Source organism: Triticum dicoccoides, chromosome 1A (assembly GCF_002162155.2).
Source record: "Triticum dicoccoides isolate Atlit2015 ecotype Zavitan chromosome 1A, WEW_v2.0, whole genome shotgun sequence".
NCBI classification, from domain to species: domain Eukaryota; kingdom Viridiplantae; phylum Streptophyta; class Magnoliopsida; order Poales; family Poaceae; genus Triticum; species Triticum dicoccoides.
In genome coordinates, this window is record NC_041380.1 from 438,288,489 (window position 1) to 438,307,014 (window position 18,526).

Here is an 18,526-nt window from a genome sequence, read left to right on the forward strand (position 1 = left end):
ATCACAAGACAAGACAAACTTATGGGCATCCTTGAAGAGAGTAGGCCAATAAAAACCAGATTGCAATACCTTATGTGTAGTTCTATCTCCAGCGTGGTGTCCTCCATAAGACTCGGAGTGACACTTGCGTAGGATCTGTTCCTGTTCATGCTTAGGTACACAACATCTAATAACACCATCTACTCCTTCTTTATAAAGATGTGGGTCATCCCAAAAGTAATGTCTCAAGTCATAGAAAAACTTTTTCTTTTGTTGGTATGTGAAGCTAGGTGGTATAAACTTAGCAACAATATAATTAGCATAATCACCATACCATGGAGTACTATAAGAAGTACTTATAACATTTAATTGTTCATCAGGAAAGTCATCATTAATAGGTAGTGGGTCATCAAGAATATTTTCTAACCTAGATAAGTTGTCTGCAACAGGGTTCTCAGCTCCCTTTCTATCAACAATATTCAAATGAAATTCTTGTAGCAAGAGAACCCATCTAATAAGTCTAGGTTTAGCATCTTTCTTTTCCATAAGATATTTAATAGCAGCATGATTAGTGTGAATAGTTACTTTAGAATCAACAATTTAAGATCTGAACTTATCACAAGCAAATACAACTAGTAAAGCTCTTTTTCAGTGGTAGCATAATTTCTTTAAGCATTGTCTAGAGTCTTACTAGCATAATGAATAACATTTAATTTCTTATCAACTCTTTGCCCTAGAACAGCACCTATAGCATAATCACTAGCATCACACATAATTTCAAAGGGTAAATTCCAATCAGGTGGCTGAACAACAGGTGCAGAGACTAATGCTTTCTTAAGTATTTCAAATGCTTCTACACAATCATCATCAAAGACAAATGGTATATCTTTTGCAATAAATTAGTTAGAGGCCGAGAAATTTTTGAGAAGTCCTTAATGAACCTCCTGTAAAATCCGGCGTGACCAAGGAAACTTCTTGTACCTTTGATGTCCTTGGGACATGGCATCTTTTCAATAGCATCAACCTTGGCTTTATCAACTTCAATACCTCTTTCAGAAACTTTGTGCCCCAAGACAATACCTTCATTAACCATAAAGTGGCACTTTGCCCAATTCAATACAAGATTAGTTTCTTCACATCTCTGCAAAACTCGATCAAGATTGCTCAAGCAATCATCAAAAGAGGAACCATAGACGGAAAAGTCATCCATGAAAACCTCACAAATCTTTTCACAAAAGTCAGAGAATATAGCCATCATGCATCTTTGAAAGGTAGCAGGTGCATTACATAAACCAAAAGGCATACGTCTATAAGCAAAAGTACCAAAAGGGCCTATAAAAGTAGTCTTTGATTGATCTCTAGCCGACACGGGTATTTGAGAGAAACAAGAATAACCATCTAGAAAGAAATAGTGTGTATGTTTGCATAATCTTTCTAGCATTTGATCAATAAAAGGTAAGGGGTAATGATCTTTTTTAGTAGCTTTATTTAATTTGTGGAAATCAATTACCATCCTATAACCTATGATAATTCTTTCTGGAATCAATTCATCTTTATCATTAGGAACAACAGTGATACCTCCCTTCTTAGGGACAGAATGGACAGGACTTACCCACTCACTATCAGCAACGGGATAAATTATACCTGCCTCCAGAAGCTTGAGTATTTCTTTTCTTACCACTTCTTTTATTTTAGGATTCAGACGTCGTTGAGGATCACAAACTGGTTTGGCATCTGCTTCCAAATTTATTTTATGTTGACATAGAGTGGGACTAATGCCCTTAAGATCATCAAGAGTATATCCAATAGCAGCACGATGCTTCTTCAGAGTTTTCAATAATCTTTCTTCTTCATGTTCTGAAAGGTTAGCACTAATAATAACAAGATATATCTTCTTTTCATCAAGATAAGCATATTTAAGATTATCAGGCAACGGTTTAAGCTCAAACACAGGATCACCCTTGGGTGGAGGAGGATCCCCTAAAATTTCAATAGGCAAATTGTGATGCAGAATAGGTTCCTGTTTAAAGAATACTTCATCTATTTCCCTTCTTTCATTCCTGAACATATCATTTTCATGGTCTAGCAAATAGTGTTCTGATGGATCACTGGGAGGTACGACAATAGAAGCAAGACCAATAATTTCATCCTGACTAGGTAATTCTTCCTCACGATGTTGTTTACTAAATTTAGAGAAATTAAACTCATGAACCATATCATCCAAGCCAACAGTAACAACATTCTTCATGCAATCTATGGTAGCATTGGTAGTATTTAAGAAGGGTCTACCAAATATAATGGGACAAAAGCTATCTTGCGGAGAAGTAAGAACAAGAAAATCAGCAGGATATTTAGTTTTCCCAAAAAATACTTCAACATCTCTAACAATTCTCATCGCTGAAATAGTATCTCTATTGGCAAGTTTAATTGTGACATCAATATCTTCTAACTCTGCAGGTGCAATGTCATGCATAATTTCTTTATACAAGTCATAAGGTATAACACTAGCACTAGCACCCATATCACATAAGCCATGATAACAATGATCTCCTATTTTAACAGAAATAACAGGCACGCCTACCATAGGTCTATGTTTATCTTTATCACAAGGTTTAGCAATTCTAGCAGTTTCACCTTCAAACTAAAAAACATGCCCATCAATATTATCAGACAAGAGATCTTTAACAATAGCAATATTAGGTTCTACTTTAACTTGCTCAGGAGGTGTATAAGTTCTAATATTGCTTTTACGAACAACAGTTGAAGCTTTAGCATGATCCTTTATTCTAACAGGGAAAGGTGGTTTCTCAACATAAGAAGTAGGAACAATAGGATCATTATAAGTGACAGTCTTTTCTTCAACTTTAATAGGTGCAGCTACTTTTACTTCTATGGAAGGATGATATTTAGACCACTTCTCCTTAGGGAGATCAATATAAGTACCGAAAGATTCACAGAAAGAAGCTACTATCTCAGAGTCAAGTCCATATTTAGTGCTAAACTTATGGAAAATATCGGTATCCATAAAAGATTTAACACAATCAAACTTAGGTGTCATACCTGACTCCTTACCTTCGTCAAGGTCCCAATCTTCAGAGTTGCGTTTAATTCTATCCAGTAAATTCCATCTGAATTCAATAGTCTTCATCATAAAAGAGCCAGCACAAGAAGTATCGAGCATGGTGCGATTGTTTTCAGAAAGCCGAGCATAAAAACTTTGCATAATTATTTCTCTCGAGAGCTCATGATTGGGGCATGAATATAACATTGATTTAAGCCTCCCCCAAGATTGAGCGATGCTTTCTCCTTCACGAGGCCAGAAATTATATATATAATTGTGATCACGATGAACAAGATGCATAGGGTAATACTTTTGATGAAATTCCAACTTCAATCTTTTATAGTCCCATGATCCCATATCATCACATAGCCTATACCATATCAATGCATCTCCCTTCAAAGATAAAGGGAAGACCTTCTTCTTAGCAACATCATCGGGTATACATGCAAGCTTAAATAATCCACAAACTTCATCCACATATATTAAGTGCTCATCAGGATGCTTTGTTCCATCTCCTGTAAAAGGGTTAGCTAGCAGTTTTTCCATCATACCCGAAGGAAATTCAAAAGGAGTTTCATTTTCAATAGGTTCGGTAGGTTGAGGAGCAACTCTTTGCTCTACTGGACGGGGTGAAGATACCCCGAACAAGCCCCTCAGAGAATTACTTTCGATAGTAACAAGTGACAGTAAATTTCAGCACACTATATAAATTTTTCCTTACCAAATTCCACCTACCAAAGGCACTACACTCCCCGGCAACGGCACCAGAAAAGAGTCTTGATGACCCACAAGTATAGGGGATCTATCGTAGTCCTTTCGATAAGTAAGAGTGTCGAACCCAACGAGGAGCAGAAGGAAATGATAAGTGGTTTTCAGCAAGGTATTCTCTGCAAATATTGAAATAAGTGGTAACAGATAGTTTTATGATAAGATAGATTGTAACGAGCAACAAGTAACAAAAGTAAATAAAGTGCAGCAAGGTGGCCCAATCCTTTTGTAGCAAAGGACAGGCCGGAACAAACTCTTATAATAGGAAAAGCGCCCCCGAGGACACATGGGATTATCGTCAAGCTAGTTTTCATCATGTTCATATGATTCGCATTCGATACTTTGATAATTTGATATGTGGGTGGACCATTGCTTGGGTGATGTTCTTACTTGAACAAGCATCCCACTTATGATTAACCTCTATTGCAAGCATCTGCAACTACAACAAAAGTATTAAGGTAAATCTAACCATAACATGAAACACGTGGATCCAAATCAGCCCCTTACGAAGCAACGCATAAGCTAGGGTTTAAGCTTCTGTCACTCTAGCAACCCATCATCTACTTATTACTTCCCAATGCCTTCTTCTAGGTCCAAATAATTGTGAAGTGTTATGTAGTTGACATTCACATAACACCACTAGAGGCTACACAACATACATCTTATCAAAATATCAAATGAATACCAAATTCACATGACTACTCATAGCAAGACTTCTCCCTTGTCCTAAGGAACAAACGTAATTACTCAAAAAGCATATTCATGTTCATAATCAGAGGGGTAATAATATGCATATAGGATCTGAACATATGATCTTCCACCAAATAAACCAATTAGCATCAACTACAAGGAGTAATCAACACTACTAGCAACCTACTAGCACCAATCCCGGACTTTGAGACAAGAATTGGATACAACATATGAACTAGGGTTTGGAGATGAGATGGTGCTGGTGAAGATGTTGATGGAGATTGCCCTCTTCCGATGAGAGGAGCGTTGGTGATGACGATGGTGATGATTTCCCCCTCCAGGAGGGAAGTATCCCCGACAGAACAGCTCTGCTGTTGCTCTAGATTGGATCCGCCAAGGTTCCGCCTCGTGGCGGCGGAGTCTCGTCCCAAAAAGTTCCTTCCTATTTTTTTCTCATCGAAAGACCTCATATAGGAGAAGATGGACGTCGGAGAGCCACCAGGGGGCCCACGAGGTAGGGGCGCGCCCTAGGGGGGCACGCCCCCACCCTCGTGAGAAGGGTGTGGGCCCCCTGGCCTTCATCTTTGGCGAGGATTTTTCTTTATTTCTTTTAAGATGTCCCGTAAAGTTTCAGGACTTTTGGAGTTGCGCAGAATAGGTCTCTAATATTTGCTCCTTTTCCAGCCTAGAATTCCAGCTGCCGGCATTCTGCCTCCTTATGTAAACCTTGTAAAATAAGAGAGAATAGCCATAAGTATTGTGACATAAAGTGAAATAACAGTCCATGATGCAATAAATATCGATATAAAAGCATGATGGCCCGGGGGGTAAAATAAAGATGACCCTCGGGAGCGCGACTCCCAAGGGAAAGGTATAGGTGGTGGTGAGGCAAATGGTAAAACCAAGGTTGGGCCTTGCTGGAGGAGTTTTATTCAAAGCAAACTGTCAAGGGGTTCCCATAACACCCAACCGTGTAAGGAACGCAAAATCAAGGAACATAACATCGGTATGACGGAAACTAGGGTGGCAAGAGTGGAACAAAACACTAGGCATAAGGCCGAGCCTTCCACCCTTTACCAAGTATACATATGCATTAATTAAATAAGAGATATTGTGATATCCCAACATATCCATATTCCAACATGGAACAAACTTCAACTTCACCTGCAACTAGCAACGCTATAAGAGGGGTTGAGCAAAAGCGGTAACATAGCCAAACAACGGTTTGCTATGAAGGTGGGTTAGAGGCTTGGCATGGCAATATGGGAGGCATGATATAAAAAGTGGTAGGTAGCGCGACATAGCGATAGAACGAACAACTAGCAAGCAAACATATAAGTGATTTCGAGGGTATGATCATCTTGCCTGAGATCCCGCAAGGAAGAAGAACGAGTCCATGAAGAAGACAAACGGACGTAGTCGAACAGATCCTCACAACTCCGGAACAAAATTGAAGCTAACGAGATAAGCAACCCGGAAAGTAGCAAGCAACGTAGTAAACCAACAAGCATAAACATGGCATGATGCACAATCAAGTATGATGCATGTCCGGTTTAAATATGCATGGCATGGCAAAGTGCACAAACAAAATTACAAGTTAAGTGGAGCTCAATATGCAACGAGATGCATATTGAAGAAACACCACTTTTGATTATTTAGTTCACTCCCAGCTAGGCTACTCAACAATATTAAATGTTGTTAAACATGGCAAGAGGTGAGGCAGAAGTAAACTACACAATCTAAACAATTTAAATGGGGCCGGAAACATCAAACAGCAATTCCGGTAAATCCCCATATGCATTTAGCAATTTAATGCAAAAAAACAATTTTAAACATTTTAAATGTTGTTATCATGATGCGGATGACATTTGCAAGTTTTAAGCAATTTTTATGAAAATGTTACAAGAGCATGTTATGAAGAATTTGTCATCGTGGCGGGAATGGAAGGGGTGCCACGGCAACGACAACGAAAATAGTGCCCCGCCAACATTCTGGTTCCGGTAACTCAATTGAGATGCCGGTGCAAAAGGAAGTGTGACAGGAGCATGTCATGCGATGAATGATGAGGAGCTCCCCGTTACCGGGTTCCCACGGGTCGACGGCATGGCAAACGGGGACGTGCATGAAACAAATGGGCATTGTGCAAACAAGGGGTTCATCTCATACAACACAAGCATTCGGTCCACGGGCATCATTCCGGTGGTTATACCTTTGAAGCATGCATTCGGGACAGTTCGTGTTCGATGAGGGAAGTAGTGGTTCACGGGTCTTCGCTTTATAGATGGACTTGGCGAATCCAAAACGGCCGTCGGTGGTGGAACATGGCGCCGTATTGGAAAGTAGTTGTACTCACGATCTTCGATGACGGTAGTTGTACACGGTTCATAGATGTTCAGATCTTCACGTTCGGATCTTCCGTAGAGGTACCTGATGCATGCGTTACACGGGACTCCGATGACAGTAGTGGTACATGCTGTAGTCGTTGTAGTCGAACTTGACAGAACATGGGGTATCCTCAGAGAGTGTACTTGTTCGGGCATCAGTCTTGACGAGATCCTGCGGGATGGTACTTGACAAAAATCCTCAGAGATGGTATTAGGCGTGGGGCTGCCTCGAAACGGCAAAAGTCAGAGGACGACCCGCGGAGATGTCGTGCGGCAGCAGCAGGATGAAGGCGCGGAGGCCTACGGCTGGACGCGGTCAGGGCAGGAGGCAGCTTGAGGAAGAGACGCGGTGAAGACGGGCAGCTGGGACATCGAGGAAGCAGCACGGTCGAGCCTTAGCATGCTTTGCCTGCTAGCGGCCTAAGCGAGCGACGCAGAGGAGGGCTTGAAGCGAAGTAGGGGCGTCGACGTGGAGATTGATGATGGGGACTTGAAGCGTGGTTCCGGCAGCGCCGTGAATGGCGAAGATGAGTGGATCCTGGTCGGCCGGCCCCGGATCCGGGCAAACGGCAGCGCGAACGGAGCTCAGGGGTAGAGGAGCTTGAGCGCGGGACGGCAGTCTGGTGGCGTTGGCGCTCCTACGGCTGGACTCCAGTGATGAGGAGGTGGCAAAGGGGAACGAGATGAGGGCATGGTGCTGCTCTCTCTCTCTCCCTGCGAGTGGTGGCACCAGGAGGACAACGAAGGGAGAGAGAGCTGGGGATCGAGAGATGGGGATCGGGTGCGGGGCGATCGAAGAGAGGGGCGCGCGCGTGGTGGGGAGCTCCTCTCCCTGGCGGTGCGGTGCAGGTGCGTGAGGCGGCGGGAGGAGGAACGAGGAGGAGGGGATTGGATCGAGAGAGGTGGTTCGGGCGCCTAGGGATAGAGCTGGTTGGGCCTTGGGCCTTATGAGGAAAAAAGAATGGGCCGGCCTAGCAGGCCTAAGAGGCCGGTGGGTGGGTCTGGTTGACCAAAAGGGCCGGACTGATTGGGCTGCTCTCCCTCTCTCTCCGCTTCTTATTTCCTTTAACAAAAAACAATTAAAGAGGAGAAAAAGAAAGAGGGGGGTTAGGGGAAGAAGTTGGACACGCGGATAAATTTCCCGGACTCACAAAAATGTGCTTGTTCCAAGAAAATAGAAATGGCCAATATTGAAAGATTAAATTCAAATGATTTGAATAGGAAGTGAGGTTTGGGAAGGTCCAAAAATGTTCGGATTTTTGGTGGAGCTCCGGAATATGATGAAAGAATATATGGCAAGGTTGGTATCCGTGTCAAAACCGGTGGATCTCGGGTAGAGGGTCCCAAGCTGTGTATCATGGATCGATGGGTAACAGGAGACAGGGACACGATGTTTACCCAGGTTCGTGCCCTCTTAATGGAGTTAAAACCCTACGTCCTGCTCTTATTTATATTGATGGAGTATCAAGTACAAAGTTGATCTACCTCGAGATCATATGTTGTGGTCTAAAACCTAAGGGTATGATGAATAATATCATAATAATCTACCAACTAGCCTGGCCTCGGCTTATATAATGTACCAGGGACCTAGGATAACAAGAGTCCTAGTCGAATACGCTGGTGGAGAGGAGTCCTTGTCTTGATCACCAAGTCTTGTGGAATCTTCCTCGTGTATACATCGGCTGTCCGAACTGGCCCATGAGCATACGGCCATGGGGGTCCTCGGCCCAATCCAACTGATTGGGAGACGACGTGGTGAGTACTCCCTAGTCCAGGACACCGTTAGTAGCCCCCTGAACTGGTCTTCACGTTGGGGACGCTCCTCGATTTTTCCAAACTGTTCTTCATCTTCAGCCGTCGGTCTGGAAAAATGGTTCAACAAATCTTCCCATCTTTGATCTTGAGGATCACCGAAGTAAATCCGAAGAGTTTACACATCGGGTATCCGAGGAGCCCCTTTAAGTTCTCAGCCTTTATCAATGCATTGTTATTTTTATGCCACACCTCGGGTTTGAAGTTGTTCCTGGGCGGCAGTGTCTTCTTGCGTCTGAGCTCCAACGACGGACTGCATTCGAGGTATCTTTTGCAGCCGAGCACCAACGTCGGACCACTTCCGAGCTCCAACGCCGGAATGTATCCGAGCTCCAACGTCGGACTATGTCCAAGATCCAACGCCGGACTGTATCCGAGCTCCAACGCCGGACTATATCCGAGGTGTCATAAATCACCTTGGTTCAAAAAAGTTGAAGGAGTTTAGCCGATCTTAATGCCAAGAATGCCCTCTATGGAGCCAGCCACTGGCGCCCGAGCTTTATGCCAGACTGCTTCCGAGGTGGTGCACCACCCCGACTGTGGGCCTATTAATATTTTTGATTGGTGCAAATTATTCTCTGCCGAGATATATAGCCAGTAGCCCTCAAGGTGTGTATCGGTCTAAAACCCGAGATGCACTTGAAGGATGACATAAGACCGCTGATCCCAGTAGCCGCTGAGACTCAGGTTGATTTGCAAAATCGGCTTGAGGATCAACTCCTAGCTCGGCAGAATGCTTCAGGACACAAAAAGCAGTGTGCAAAGTCCTCGAGACTCAGGTTGGGTGCAGCCGACCAACCTGAGGATCATAATCTCCTCGAAAATTATATTGCACTTAAATTTTGTGCACTGGATTGCCAATGCAGTAGCCCCTGAGACACTGGTCGGGTGGCCACACCAAATCAGGGGATCGATTTGCCCCTTTTAATATTAGTAAATGATAAGCCTGAAGCCCAGTAGCCCCCGAGCCTTAATGTGGGCACGAGTGGCCGAATTAAGGATCGATATCCAGAGTAAAATCACAAATTATGTGTAATGAGTCTATGTATCCAAGTACTTTACATCATTAATGCTCGGATCCACATTGCACAAAACTTTGTTGACCGACCATCGGCTTCCACCTCCTCGGCCAGTAGCCGAGGAGTGTTTGTCCTACTTTATAAAGCCGTTATAAGGGTAAAGATTTATGGAAAACAAGGCAATCCGGCCATACGGTTTTATAAAAAAAAGGTACGCGGAGAGATATGTTATATTACTTAATGTGAGAAACATCTTCCAAGGAAATAGTCCCGCTATCGATTCCTTTCTTTGGGTCATCATGCGTATCATGATCATGAAACCTCACCTCCGATCAATGTGGGAAGAAAATATTGAGGATTTAGTTCAGGGAAAGTTCCCAAACTCTGTGGTATTTAATGAACCAATATTTTACTTCCGTTGTTGTCGACCAATGTGATCCTTTAAAATCGCTAGCATTCACCTTCACCTAGTCTGAGGTACTAACTCCGATGACCCGGTAGTAATATTCACAGAGGTGCTCCCTTTACCGCCTAGCCGAACAATCGGGAACGTAGCGGTAAGCACAGGAGCCAGGCAACCCAGCTTGGCAAAATCCTTAAGTCAAATTGATGCATATTTATGGCTTTATAACAATGATTACGGAAGGCAGCCCTTGTATATTAAATACAAATGACGATGATATGTGTATTTTGACTCGGTTGCGACCGTTTATCAGTTGAAAGTGGCCCATCGTCGGCTTCTACCCCTTTGTAGATACTACGCAGGGTGTCTCCGCAATAAAAAGACAACCCTTAGCCGACATCTCGGTGCCTGAAGGCGGTTGTGTTAGCGGAAACGAGGCAATCAGATATGCAGGCTTTATAATTTTCACTTAGTCATAGGAGATTTAAACGGGGGAAGCTAGCTACGAGCCCCCGGTTAGTGTTCGGTGCCATCTGAGGTCAAGTCGTAAACACTTCGGCAAATGTTATGAACGGCCCATGACACTACTAGGGAAAACCTTATACACAGAAATTTAGCAACAGCGCGGGTTAAAAAAGGGCGCTAGTGCTAGATAGCAGTAGCGGTTCAGAATAAACCGTGCTGCAGATACGATTCTAGCAGTAGCGCGCGTGCCCGTAAAAGCGCTACTACTAATATTCCCACTGCTGGAACGATGGGCTACGCATAGCAGTAGCGGCCTTGTAGGAAGCGCGCTACCGCTAGGGCATGAGTAGCAGCGCGTTTCCCTGTAACAGCGCTACTGCTAATGGAAATAAAATAAAATGAAAAACAAATAGAAAAGTAAATGAAAATGAAAGAAACAGAAAAAGGAGAAAGAAAAAAATAAAATGTAAAGCAAAATAAATGAAAAAGCGAAAACACAGAGAAAGGCTTAGCTGTAGCATGTGTTAGTAAGAGGCATTGTAGCTAACGCAGCTGCAGCGCGTTTCGAGGACCCCCGCTATAGAAACAGAAAAGGAAATAAAAAAGAGAGAAACTTACATATGTATAGCAGTAGCGCGTTTTGGAAAAAGCGCTATAGCTACCTTAGCTATAGCACGTTCTGCGAAACGCGCTACCGCTAGTTTTGACTTAACCAAAAAACTGTTCCCCTCCCCCGGCCACCACTTGCCCCCCAAATCTCTCGACCCACCCCGCTGCCGTCTCCCCGATTCGTCATCGCCCCACTTCGTCGCCGTCTCCTGCCGACGTCGACGCCCCTGGAGCCACCAGAGCCGTGCGCCGTCGACGCCATCGGAGCCGCCCCCAACGCCATGGAGCCGCGCGGCCTCATCAACGCCACCGGAGCCGCCGTCGATGCCACCGGATCCTCCCTCGCCAGAACTGCCTCCCTCGCCGTCACTGGAGACGCCCCTGCCTCCCTCGCCACCACCGGAGCCATCCTCTGTAAGCCCCCACCCCTCCTCTCCTCTCATGCATAGGTTAGCTAGTTTAATTATGTTAATTATCTAGGTTAGGGCAAAAATTTAGTTAGGGCTTTGACAGAGAAGTAGTTAGGTTAACTAGTTTAATTAGGTTAATTACCTAGGTTAGTGCAAAAATTTAGTTAGGGCTTTGACAGAGAACTAGTCAGGTTAACTAGTTTGATTAGGTTAATTATCTAGGTTATTTTGGCAAGTTTTATTTTAAAGATGATCCCTTCCTAGACTTTTATTGTTGATTATATCTTTTCATTGAAGTGGTCATGTTGTTTGTGCCCAAGTGGCTTTGTTCTTTCAATGAAGCTGAGTGGCCTATATATATTTTGCGGGAATGTTGATTCATTTCCGTTCCAGCAAATTCCAGGTTCTCGATTTGTCCACTTTTTAGCAAAGGTCATGCCGAAATTTTCCGTGAATTTCAGCATGACTTGTGCTACAAACTGGGACATATCGAGTGCCCGTGTGATTTGCCGCACCAGGAAGGAGTCAACATTCCTGCAAAACAATAGGCCTTTTTATGTCATTATTCATTTTATTAGGTCTAGAATTAATTGACTAGATTTAATCATAGGAAACATGGCTAGCAATGATGAAGGACAGGGTTCTGGTGATTGCGACGACGCCTTCCGGTAGTAAAGAAGTTGGAAGAGAGCGAGGAAAGGCAAAAAAGCTGTTTCTATGATCCAGCCGCCTCAGCAGCCTCGGCTTCAGGACCGTATAGATATCCCCGGTGCGGATAAATGGCATACCCCCGGTCAACCAATCCTACCTGCAACAGCGCTACGGGCCAGATTCGGCGATCTAAAGAGACTTCATGACGATGTGTTGCGGGTAGAGAAAGACCTCATCGCCTCGAAAGATCCAGGATACCCACTCTACGTGGTTAACGTTCCGCGGCAAATGTCGTACGTCGACAGCTTCCCCGCGGATAAGTTCTTCCTCCGATTCGATTACATATTCGACATGTTTCACGTGAAGAAGCTGGATTTTATGTTTGTCCGCCTTTATGCCTTGCACATGAACTACGTCATCGGGGTTGAGCAGATATCTCATATCTGTGTCGCTGACCCGTACTACATGCACGAGGGCTTCTTGGGAGTCTGTGCAAATCACCGTGAATACGCGAGGGATTAGATCGTCAATTTTATGCTCGCCAATAAGGACAAGGAGGCGATTCTCGTGCCTTATCACCCCGTGTAAGTCATCCGCGCTGCTATCCTTCCTTCGATTTCAATCATTCATTTGCACGGTGGAGGCTAATTAATTTGAGGACCTATTTTGCGCAGCGGCGGGCGCACCGTCCTCGTCATCCTCTACCCCCGATTCTCCCACGCTCTTTACTTGGACTCGTCGAAGAACATTCACAAAAAGGATTACACCCACATCAAGGATGTTCTCGACAGTGCTATGTTTTACTACCAAGCAAGGGGTGGAGAGGTCAGGGACAAGAAGAGAAGGGGCGGCAGGGTCGCCTTCGGCCATAAGACCGACTTCTGCTGCATCCAGCAACCGAACGATTCTCTTAATGATGGATTCTATGTCCTACACCGCATGCTAGAGTACAGACGGGATCACCAGAACCTTCGCATGTCACCTAGATCCGGCGATGCCCATATTCTGCAATGGGCAAAGGACATAGGAGATATCGAGGATCATCGACTTCGAGCTGAGTTCTATAACATCCAGCGCGAACTTGCCCAAATCATCATGAAGGAGGTCGTCGGAAAAACAGGGATGTTCTATGGAGAAGGACAAATGTCATGGGAAGACATCCGAACATGGATAGCCTCTCAGCGTCTCGACCTGAAGCCTTTCACTAGGCTCGAGGACTATCTCCCTGACTTGGATGGATGGAACGACATGTTGGAGTGATTGTCGATATATGACAATGTGTCCGTTTAGTCCATACTTTCTGTATGACAAAACTTTGAGTTATGCATGGTGAAACTTTATTTGTGATGTAATTAAACCGTCCTCCTCCTCGACTAGCGAAAATCACTCTAGTTAGGGCATTTTGGGGTACGATGAACTTTGTTATTTATGCTTATGATATGTTGTTTTTATTTTTGCCAAGTCTGTCTCTTTCTGTTGCTCAACTATATATGTTGCATATCATCGACTCATGTGATGATGCAGGTGCATAGATCATAGATGGCGAAGAAGTGCTATGCCAGGAGTATATATACGACAAGTGGCCGGAGTGTCAGGCCCTTCCGGTTTCCGAGCGACAGGCAGTAGTTAGTTTAGAGGTTCACGCTAATGCGAAAGAGGGATACGAACTCATGTTCTCAAAGTGATAGCTCTTCTCGCATATATCATTGTTTAGATGGATGACGATGTATTTACATATCATTCGAGACTTCTATCACTATTTTCAAGATGATGACGAGAGACCACTTTGTGTTGGATGATGATTATGATGATGACATGATTTGATGAGACTAATTGTATGTATATGCTATGATTACATTTGTATGTGTATGATATGCTAAAGATTATTGTACAAAGCCTATTCAAATACAAAACAAATACAAAACAAATATGCAAGAAACAAACTAATAAATAAACTAGTAGTAGCGAGGGGGGAAATTTAGCAGTAGCGCCGCATTGTCAGTAGCGCGTCCTAGCAAACAGCGCTGCAGATAATATCAGTAGCGCCCTTTTCCAAAGAGCGCTACAGCTATTCATGTATAGCAGTAGTGTGGGACAACCGGCGCTACTGCTATACGTTAGCTATAGCGCCTTATTAGTAGCGCCGGTGCCCGCGCTACTGAGAGGCCCAAAACCCTCGCTGCTAGTAGGCTTTTCCCTAGTAGTGTGATTTAACATAGTCATCGGATCACTGACAAGTTTATGCTTATTGTGATAGTCAGTTTTCGGCTTTCTCCACTGAGGTGCTTAACCATGCGAGATGGAAGCATAATCGCAGTGGTTCTCCCTTTGCACACTTAGCCGAACAAAGCGGAACGTAGGGGGCAAGCACAGGAGCCAGGCAACCCAACTATTGACCGAAGACACAATTCGAAACCGATGCATATTTAGAAATATCCGAGAATGTTTTTGCCTAATCTCTAAAGGTGTCCGGTGTTGCACTGCGAGACTTGTGCTGAAAACACACAAATAGTTTAAATGTGCCATAAGCTTGGAAACCCAAAAACATCAGTAAAAACTTGACGTCCGAACAAGATCAAGTGTTTGGTGCCAATCCGAAAATTGGAAAAAAAAATAAAAAAATTGTGCTTCTGTCGTGCTTTAACATGACACACCCGATCTCAATACTTTAAGCGGGCTAGCCTACGCCTTCGAGATCCTTATCCCAAAGGCGGAGTACTTCTTCGAGGCCGGTTTAGCGTACTAAACTCGAGCGACTTTTTAGAGAGAAGACAGGCTATCTGGCTATTGACCATACACTCGAGTCAAAAAAGGAGCGGTAGAAAAAGACTTCACAACGACCAAGAAGAAAACACATTTACTATAAAACAACTCATATAAATTTTAAGAGCCCCCAAGTGACTTGGGTAAAAGAATTTTATGTATAATGATTGTATCTACCGATGTACTTATATCATAACTCTGTTCACGGAAATTTAAACGCGTCTTAACCGACCATCGGCTTCTCCCTCTTCGGTCAAGGACCGAAAAGTGTCATGTACTCCACCTGTCGAAAGCATCGACGGTGTTTCCAATAACCAGGCAATCAAGCCATAAGGCCGTAACAGACAAAGCGCGCTCAGGGAACTTATGCTATATTACTAACGAAGTGTAAGAAGCATCTTGGAAGAAAATAGTACCTCCACCGATACCTTTCTTCGGTTGCTCATTGTTACTATGAGACTTGTGCAATAGATTTTTTGTACTCATGAGTTCCGTTGTGTGCCGACCATTATTGAAAACAATAAGAGCGCTAGATTTCGGCTTCACCCAGTCTGAGGTACTAACTCGGATGACCCTGTAGTAACAATCGCAGAGGTGCTCCCTTTACTCCCTAGCCGAACAATCGGAAACGTAGGGGTAAACACAGGAGCCAGGCAACCCAGCTTGCAAAACACTTACGTCAACATGGTGCATATTGTGGCGTAATACACAAACAAGGAACGAAGCCGTACAAGTATAATCATATGCAAGAGGAAAGGCTTCATAAAGGAAGCCCCTAAATAAACGGGGTATTTGAATTTGTGTGTCACAAACAAAGCAAAAAAATTATAATGCTTGGTCGAACCGAACAAAATTTAAAACTGAAAGTTTTTGAGCATGAAAGTGACTTAGCTGGTTAATGTGCTCGATGTTGATGATGCAGGCTGAGATTGTGGCGGGACGAGATCCCAGCCCCCAAGCCGGCCCCGAGATGTCTGAGTAAAGAGCTCGGCTTGATGAAGTGGTGATGCATCATAGTCGATGGGCAAGGTGAAAACCCCAGTCTGACCACGGCGACGGAGCAGGCCGGCAGTGTGACGCCGAAGCCCCCAGTGTGTGTTAATGAAGTGATGATGAATCCCCCGGTCTAGCCGAGGTGATGCGGTAGGTCGGCAAGGTGACGATAGAACCCCCACATCAGCACATTGTGCGCCAAGGTAATAGTGCTTCCCGACCGAAATCATTTACCTGTGCACAAAAAATAGTGCAATCCGGAGATAATAATAATGATAATAATAAAAAAATCTCTGCATAATTAATAATTTAAGGAAAGTGAATAATAAAAGAAATATGGCCCGTGTGCTGAACACTCGATGAGGTAGAGCTCTCTCAGTGATGCCAAAGTCCTCGAGGCAACCGAACATGTCGGTATGGCGATTCGACCAACAAGGTGATCACGCGAGCCAATTTATGCCGATTGGGACACCGACGTCAGCTTGCCAAAGTGACCGTGTGACGTAGTCAAAGTCGATCACCTACACACATAAAATAGTACGGTCCAAAAAGGATAATTGCTTTTCGCAAAAATAATTTATTGAAAGAGATGTGGCCTGGTGCCGAAGTCATGTTGATATAGGGCGTCGGCGTGACGCGGTGAAGGCGTAGCCAAGCCTGAATTCACATGCCGGTCTAAGTTCCAGATGCGACATTTGCTGAACTATATACGGAAACTGATCGAACCACCACATGACCATTGTTAATGCGGCCACCATTTGGTAGACCTGTGTATAGATGATGAAACAAACCAGAGTAATAATTCCTTGGGAAAAATAAACCCAAGCAAGAGAAATAGTAGGATTAATAGCACATGGTTTATCTGTTGTAACAATCTGAAGAAAGGTTACTCCCAAAATTGGGACTCGATCCGCACACCCATTGCCTGAATTACGATAAGGCGATGACATGGCGATGCTGGCAAAGGTGGGCTCGCCGAGGCAAAGCCTCCAGTCCAGCTAACGTGACGAACCTGGTCGATTGGTGACGCCGAAGTCACCGGAGTATGTTGATGAAGAAATAGCAAAGTCCCCGGTCTAGACGAGATGACGGAGCGGGTCAGTAAGGAGACGTTGCAGCTGCCATGTCAGCCAGGTGTTGAAGCAGTTCGGCATGATGGATATCGGCTTGAAAAAGCAAAGTGCGGCCATGCCGACGTTGGTCATAACTTGTGACGCGGTCAATGCCGGATTGATGAAGTGAACGAGTGGCGATGTCGGCGCGCCTGACCCGTGCAATTCGTGGGGCGATGGTGTTGGTGATGATTTATCCTTCGTGTTGCCGAACTCTTGTTTGGCTTGCCGAGCTGATGATCCGCTAAGGTTAGGTTCGGCTCGATGAAGCGACGATCTATCTAGTGCAGGTCGGCAGACGTGAAGCAATATTACCGGACAGGTGTGACACCAACGCGATGGTGAAGAGTGCCTCAAAGAAGGCTTAAAATTTTATGGGAACGTGTTAAAAACATACCATAGAAGAAAATTCCTTTAAAAAGGTTGTCCAATATCACGTTCATAAAGAAACATGAATTCTGGTCGGATCCGTATTCGTGCAGAAAACAGATCTGAAAAGTGATGCACTAATCAGAAGGTTTCCGGAGATTGGACGGTCGAATTGAGCTGAAATTTGGAGGGGTGGTAGATATAGGAATTCCGCATCCGATCAACGGTTGGATCTTCTAAAGGACGTCCGAGCTAGGTGCTGGAGACCACGCCCTAAACTCGTCCAGATTCCCATCCAGATTTGACAAGGCTCCGGTATATCATAGATTGCCAGAGATTCCTCCATCGAAACTCGATGAAATTTTGCATGGATGTTGTAGACTCGATTTCACATAATTCCACCAAAGGAATAGTCAAAGCGATGCTCGAGGAGGTGGTGGAAGCGGATACAATTCATTGTTTGGAAAAACAGAACGGTCACCCGAGGGCAATGTTGACATTGAGCCCCCGAGCTCCATGGATGATTCCTCCATGATCTTGATAGAGATCGGAGTTGATGTTGATGAAGGCCCCCATCCGAACATGAAGACCGGAGATGGAGCGCGGTCCTCAGTCGAGCCAAGGTGACCAGTCGAGCCGGCGATGAAGATGCCGGCATCGCAGTTGATCTGCGGGCGAGCCATTGATCCTTTGTCGATCACACAATGGAACTCTCAATGAAAGCACCATTGTCGGTGTCAAAACCGGCGGATCTCGGGTAGAGGGTCCCAAGCTGTGTATCATGGATCGATGGGTAATAGGAGACAGGGGACATGATGTTAACCAGGTTCAGGCCCTCTTAATGGAGGTAAAACCCTATGTCCTACTCTTGTTTATATTGATGGAGTATCAAGTACATAGTTGATCTACCCCGAGATCATATATTATGGTCTAAACCTAAGGGTATGATGAATAATATCATAATAATCTACCAACTAGCCTGGCCTCAGCTTATATAATGTACCAGAGACCTAGGATAACAAGAGTCATGGTCGAATA